Genomic DNA, 8,607 nt, shown 5'->3' on the forward strand with positions numbered 1-8,607 from the left:
TATTATTTGCAGCAAAGAGATATAAACGACGCCCTTCTTTTACCGAGTAACGCCCGCATTTAAAATGAATTGCCGAATCTACCCTTTCATATACTGTATGGTTTTCACCCCCTCTAACTCGAGAACATTCTAACAAACCACCACCGACCACCACCAATCACGGGTCATTCACCAGGGAAAACACACAAATAATCGTAATTCTGCACGGTTATACTTGGTAAACACGCGCGCTCGGTGATACTTGGTAACACGATTATGAAAATTTGACCATTTTTAGTCTAAAAAAAAACTCAAACACCTAAAAAATTAGAACTGCCAGGGTAGAAACGCCCAAAATTTTCGTAAACCCGTATGGTGATATGAAATTTCTGGGCGTTTCTTTAAAAACTCCCCTAGAATTCATATAACCGTACGGGTCTACGAATATTTTTGGGCGTTTTCACGCTTGATTTTGAAAAAAAAAAAAAAGAAGACGCGTTTGCCTTTCAAGAAGAAAGAAAACAAAATTATTGAGGTGGTTTGTGTAGTGTGAGTGGTGTTGATCTGTATGTAAAACTTTTACAGTAAAAGGGACAAGATGGTTTTATGTAAAACGGGAGGAGGTGGTGGACTGGTGGTTTGTAGGTAGAAGGGAGGAGGTGGTGGTGGTGATAGTAGTTTAGAGAGACAGTGGTAAAATAAGGGTATGTTTGTAAAATAACTTTTATTTTGCGGGCGTTAATTGGAGAATCTATACTTATGTATTAAAAAGCGTTCCTAAAATGGTTTATGTGCCACGTCATTCCCCTCTCATAGCATTGTGCCACATCATCACTTAATGACACTTAACAAATCATTCCAAATTTCCAACTATTATTAAAAAGCTTTTAATGAGTTTGGAACAACACTAGATCTCAAGGAATCAAGATTTACTTCCTTACCATCTTAACCAATAACAATTGATGTCATCTATACATATAAATATAACTATAAATGACATGCATCAATTAAAAAGAAAATATGAGATAAGCAGTTTGAATAAAAAAAAAAAAAAAAAAGAATAAAATCAACATTTCACAAACAATAAAGTGTTAAAAATTATCTTTCTATACTCTTTATCAATTACTAACATTATTTTTAACATTTATGCATAACATACATAATCAATCATAATATATTTCTTTTTGTCAAAAAAGATGATAATATATTTCATAAGAAAAAACAATTTAATCAAAGTAGTAACCCGGTGCATCGCCCGGGCCGCACACTAGTTGAATCAATTAAATTAATCATATCCTCACCTATTAACGATTACTAAAACAGAAGTTGCTGACTTCATCATTGCCCATGTGTTGCTCTCTCAATTAAAATTTTCCCGCCTAAATGCAATGATGATGTCATCTTTTTTTTTTTGGCTATCATATTATACTTTTTGAAATTTGAATATTAGAAACTTCTACAATACAACTAAAACCTATCAGTTTATCGTAGGAAATTTTGATGAAAATAAAAAATATTAAAAGGGATGAATTAGACAACGATGATCACTATATCATAATTTTGATGAAAATAAAAAATATTAAAATTACAATATGTACGTAATTCTTATTTATATTCATGTATAATAGCAATTTATTTTTAAAATGTACAAATTAAAAATAGGTTTTATATAAAACGTGCATCGCACGGGTTCTAACCTAGTTCAAACTATTTATGCCATTTACTTAGACTATTCAATGATAATTTTTATTTTAGAAGTTATACAAGATGATATCATATATATCTCTGCCGTTACTTTAATTACGATGGATGATATCATTTTAAATTAATTTAACTTTAGATGTTAGGAGCTGTATTAATATAATTAATAATATATTTAATTTTACATCATATGAAATGATGATATCTTCTACTATTATATATGATGATATATATCATACTATCATAGAATAGCAGATATTTACACTATTAAAGATCGATGTCATTATTGCATTTATGGAATATTATACAACTTCTCATTTCCTCAATTAACAATTTCCAAAACAGTCAATATTAATCAAAACTTACCAACATAATTTTCAGATGCTTGTTTATCAAGTTTTTCTTTCTTTGTATACCTCCGGATTTTATTACTCACAACAAAGGGGTATTATAAGTGAGACATAAAATAGTCCTTTGTCGAGGATAACAAGAACCGGAGGTAGGTTTTTTTTTTTTTTTTTGGGCATTAGAAAAAATAATGAACATAAATCATCATTTTTTTGTGAAAAAGAGGAAAATGTAGGATATGAAATACCTAGATTTTTTTGATGTTGTAGTTATAGTAGATGATTGGGAGAAATTGATTTATTTTGTCGATCATCTAATATCCTTAATTCAACAATTACGTCCATATAAGCTTCCAAATTCCAATTTTGCCAGAAAGTAGAGAGAATTGATATGGTCGTTATCCTTTTTTGTCAAAAAATGATGGACATTGAATTTAGGTTAGAGGAAGCTCATAAATACAGATATCTAAAGCTCGCAAAGCCCGTTTTCATTGGGCAACAAACAATGGGTCTTAGCTGCATACTAATGCATCTATTATAGCTGCAACAAAGGAAGACCTAAACGCGCGGCCCAAAACAAGTAACCAAGATAATATATTTGCCACCCTATAAAATGAACATTTAGTTAAAAAATATGAACATAAAAAAAAATAAACATCTAATAATAAAAATGAACACGTAAAAAAAAGAACATGTAATACTAAAAAGTGAACATGTTATTAAAAATGATCATTTATTAAAAATGAACATGATTATCGTATAATCATATATTTGCTAGACCGCGACCTTAAAATTGAACATTTGTTTTAAAAAAAATGAACACGTAAAAAAAAGGAATATTCAGCGATAAAAAATGAATGCATAAAAAAATAAACATTTAGTAATAAAAAGTGAACACGTCAAAAAAAGAAATGAACATTTAGTATATTAGAAATGAACATTTATCATACAACCATAAAATAGCTAGACCACACCAAATAAAATGAACATTTCATAAAATTATATGAACTCTTAAATAAATAAACATTTAGTATAAAAAAACATACAAAAATTGAACACGTCAAATATATTAAAATGAACATTGATTCATATATTCATATAGGTTTAAAATTCGTTATATATAATAAATTTAAGAAAAATAAAGCTAAAATAAATTGTTATAATATGTTCATTTTTCATATTTGGTATACCAAATGTTCATGTTGTACATAATTAATCAATTTTAAAATACTGCGTATTCATTTTTTTTTTTACAGAAATTATACACAAGTTCGATTGTAATGATTTTAACTCTAAAAATTAGAATATCCACCTTAAATCTAATATTGGTTCATCATAGAGACAAAAATTATCAATCTACAACATGATAAATTTGGAATCACAAATGCAAAATTGATAGAAATCAACAATTTTACAACATTCACATATATATATATAAAAAAAAAATCAAAATTAGCTCAAGATTTAATCACGACGAAGATGATGACGATGGAGATTGCTATAGTGGTGAAAAATTGGAGATTATCCGAAGTAGGACAAAAAAGTTTAAAGATGGAAGGAAAGTGAGGTAAAGAGGAGAGATGTCAAAAAAAAAATGGTAAAGAGGAGAGAGAAAATTTAAAATTGAGAAGAAAATTGAAGAGAAAGAGAGAGAGAAAAATAATAAAGCTAAAAAAGAAGAAGAAAGAGAGTTAAGGTATAAGGTAGAAAAAAATGTATGTTCATTTTTAACATACTATATGTTCACATTTAATGCTGGTGCAGCTAGCTTGGCTGCACTAGACTGCAGCCAAGAATTTGCGGGGCAACAAACTCATACATGTTTTTAAAGACTGGACTTTCTTTATTTTGGGCTTGTCTCACAAAGCCATGTCAAATGAATTAAGGAGTAATAAAAAATAAATTAGAAAATGTTATAAAATATGTTAATAATGGATGGTCATTATAGCTTGTAAATATCACTTTTATGACTATCTTAAGTATGGTGGTAATAACACCCTTGTAATCCTCCTTTGTCATTAGGTCACATTAACCCTCTCATGAATGGACTCTTCATTGTCCATATAAGTTACAATGTTCACATCTTGTATATATATAGATGGTCATGAAATGGATGAATATAGACAATACAATTACCATCTACATATCTCTCTCTAATCTTCTCCTTTTCCCCTTATTTTATAATACGTTTATATGCTTTATGAATTTATGAAATATTTGGGTGTTTTTATTGAATTATTTATTTTATCATCTTTATTTTTATGCTTTAACATTTTGACATATATTTTATTTCATGAAGAACATGGATATTACTCAAGTTCAGTTTGCTATGAATGGTGAAGAATTATGTCTTGCCGACAGTGCAACTACTCATACAATACTTAGAAATAAAAAATACTTCTCTACATTAATGATGAAAAGGATTAATGTGAGTACCATATCGGGTAGTACAAATATTATTGAGGGCTCCGGAAGAGCCACTATAAAATTCCCTTGGGGAACTGAAATTAAAATAATTGATGCTTTATACTCCCCATTGTCTCAAAGAAATTTATTAAGTTTTAAGGATATTCGCAACAATGGCTATCATATTGAGACAATCAATGAAGAAAATAGCGAATTCCTTCAAATCACAAAAATAACTCAAGGCACAAAACATGTTTTGGAGAAACTCCCTACATTCTCTAGTGGTTTGTACTACACAAAAATCAATACTATTGAAACTCATGCTATAGTAAACCAGAAGTTTACTGATAATTTTGTTGTTTGGCATGACCGGTTAGGCCATCCCGGTTCAATAATGATGCAAAAAATAATTACGAATTCATGTGGACATTCTTTGAAGAGCCATCAGATTCTTCATAATAATTTTTCATGTGCTGCTTGCTCAGTAGGCAAGTTAATAATTCGCCCATCACCAGCTAAAATTAATTTTGAATCAATTAGTTTTCTGGAACGTATACAAGGAGATATTTGTGGGCCCATACATCCCCCATGTGGACCATTTAGATATTTTATGGTTTTAATTGATGCATCAACTAGATGGTCACATGTGTCCTTGTTATCAACTCGTAACCTGGCGTTTGCGAGATTACTTGCCCAATTGATTAAGTTACGGGCACATTTTCCAGATACTCCTATTAAGACTATTCGGCTTGATAATGCTGGTGAATTTACATCTCAAGCTTTCAATGATTATTGCATGTCCATTGGGATAAATGTTGAACATCCTGCAGCACATGTTCATACACAAAATGGTCTGGCTGAGTCATTAATTAAACGTCTTCAATTAATTGCTAGACCATTGCTTATGAAATCCAATCTCCCAATTTCTGCTTGGGGACATGCAATATTACATGCAGCAGCACTAATTCGATTAGGCCAACAAGTTATCATAAGTTCTCCCCATTACAATTGGTTTATGGTCAGGAACCAAATATTTCCCATCTAAGAATTTTTGGATGTGCGGTTTATGTTCCAATAGCTCCACCACAACGCTCTAAGATGGGTCCTCAAAGGAGGTTGGGAATATATGTTGGGTTTGAATCCCCGTCAATAATTAAATATCTTGAGCCTACAACAGGGGATTTATTTACGGCTCGTTTTGCAGATTGTCATTTTAACGAGTCACTTTTCCCAACATTAGGGGGAGAAAAAAGAGAGCTGGAAAAGGAAATTAAATGGAATGAATTATCATTATCCCATCTTGATCCTCGAACTAAACAATGTGAACTGGAAGTTCAAAAGATAATTCATTTACAAAGTTTAGCGAATCAATTGCCAGACTCGTTTGCTGACCCAAAAAGAGTGACCAAGTCACATATTCCAGCTGTAAATGCTCCATTTAAAATAGAAGTCCCGAAAGGACAAAATAAATTTGCTAATGAGTCTAAACCACGTCAGAAACGTGGAAGACCAATAGGTTCCAAAGATAAGAATCCTCGGAAAAGAAAAGGAGCATTGATTGATGATGGTCAAATTGAGGAAACAATTTCCGAAGGATCTCCAGAAGAGAATTTAGACATGATACGGGAAGAAATTCAGGTACCTGATAATGAAGAAATTTCAACAAATTATATCATGTCTGGAATTACATGGAACCGAAATCAAATCGACGTCGATGATGTTTTTGCATGCAATGTAGCATTAGATGTTATGGATAACAATGAGGATCATGAACCAAAATCCATTGAAGAATGTAGACAAAGAAATGATTGGCCAAAATGGAAAGAAGCAATTGAAGCAGAATTAAAATCTCTTGAAAAAAGAGAAGTATTCGGACCTGTAGTCCGTACACCTGAAGGTGTAAAGCCAGTGGGATATAAATGGGTCTTTGTGCGAAAGAGAAATGAAAAGGGTGAAGTTGTAAGATATAAGGCACGCTTAGTTGCACAAGGATTCTCACAAAGACCTGGTATTGATTATGAGGAGACATATTCTCCTGTGGTGGATGCAACTACTTTTAGATTTTTGATTAGTCTGACAATAAGAGAAGGACTTGACTTACGTTTGATGGATGTAGTCACAGCTTATTTATATGGCCCACTGGATAATGACATTTACATGAAGCTCCCAGAAGGATTCAAACTGCCAGAAGCAGCAAAATCTAGTTCTCGAGAACATTTCTGTATTAAATTGAACAAATCTCTTTATGGATTGAAACAATCTGGGCGTATGTGGTATAACCGTCTAAGTGAGTATTTGTTAAAAGAAGCTTATAAGAATGATCCTATCAGCCCATGTATTTTTATAAAGAAATTTGGATCAGGATTTGTTATAATTGCGGTGTATGTTGATGATTTGAATATCATTGGAACTCCTGAAGAGATTTCAGTGACTGTCAATTATTTAAAGAAAGAGTTCGAAATGAAAGATCTTGGAAAGACAAAATTCTGCTTGGGGTTACAAATAGAGCACCTAGAGAATGGAATCCTTGTGCATCAATCAACATACATAGAAAAGGTTCTTAAAAGATTCTCTATGGATACAGCACATCCATTGAGTAGCCCTATGGTTGTAAGATCACTTGAAGTAGATAAAGATCCATTCCGACCTCGGGAAAATGATGAAGAGATTCTTGGTCCTGAAGTACCATATCTTAGTGCAATTGGAGCGCTAATGTACCTTGCAAGTCATACACGACCCGACATATCATTTTCGGTTAATTTATTAGCAAGGTTTAGTTCATGTCCAACTCGGAGGCATTGGAATGGGATCAAACATTTACTTCGTTATCTTCAAGGTACGAAGGATATGGGTTTATTTTTCCCAAAGTTTTCCAAAGAACATTTGATTGGTTTTGCAGATGCAGGTTATTTATCTGATCCTCATAATGGTCGATCACAAACTGGATATGTGTTCACATATGGTGGTACTGCCATTTCTTGGCGTTCCATGAAACAAACCATTGCAGCTACTTCTTCCAATCATTCTGAGATTTTAACAATTCACGAGGCTAGTCGTGAATGTGTATGGTTAAGGTCGGTAATTCAACATATAAAAGAGATTTGTGGTTTATCATCAGGGAAGGAGGCACCGACAACTTTATATGAGGATAATGCAGCTTGTATTGCTCAACTTAAGGAAGGATACATCAAAGGTGACAGAACAAAGCACATCTTACCCAAATTTTTCTTCACTCATGATCTTCAGAAGAATGGAGATATAAAAGTATTGCAGATTCGTTCAAGTGAGAATTTAGCAGACTTATTCACTAAGGCTCTTCCGACAACAACATTTAAAAAGTTAGTTTATCGTATTGGATTGCGTCGTCTCAGAGATCTTCAGTGATATAATAATGAGGGGGAGTAATTGCGCGCTGCACTCTTTTTCCCTTATCCATGGTTTTTTCCCACAGGGTTTTTCCTGGAAAGGTTTTTAATGAGGCAGCATATATGCGCATTACATCTATTTTAGATAATAACCATCCAAGGGGGAGTGTTATAAAATATGTTAATAATGGATGGTCATTATAGCTTGTAAATATCACTTTTATGACTATCTTAAGTATGGTGGTAATAGCACCCTTGTAATCCTCCTTTGTCATTAGGTCACATTAACCCTCTCATGAATGGACTCTTCATTGTCCATATAAGTTACAATGTTCACATCTTGTATATATATAGATGGTCATGAAATGGATGAATATAGACAATACAATTACCATCTACATATCTCTCTCTAATCTTCTCCTTTTCCCCTTATTTTATAATAGAAAAGATATAAGTGACTAGATATAGTGTTATATGAGACAAACTTGAGGAAAATGGAGAGATAGATGGATCATTTGCTTCATAATGAGAGTAATATTACACATCATTGCCTCTAGTATAATTATTACCACAAAATTGTGAATATGCTTGATTAAAGGTTGTTCATTAAGCAATTGAACAAACTTGAAAAAAAATATTCAAGGCTTGAGTATTAAAGAAGACTTACTCTAACAATTTCTACTTGTTTATTTGTTGGAAAAATACTAGAAAAAAGAAGTTTATTCAATACCCATAGAATTGAGTCTATCCGGGGTTTCTCAAGTCAAAATGTTTTGGTTTGTAAGTGTGTTTGATTAAAATAGTCATGA

The sequence above is a fragment of the Chenopodium album genome, chromosome 25 (assembly GCF_948465745.1).
Source record: "Chenopodium album chromosome 25, dcCheAlbu1.1, whole genome shotgun sequence".
Lineage (NCBI taxonomy): Eukaryota > Viridiplantae > Streptophyta > Magnoliopsida > Caryophyllales > Amaranthaceae > Chenopodium > Chenopodium album.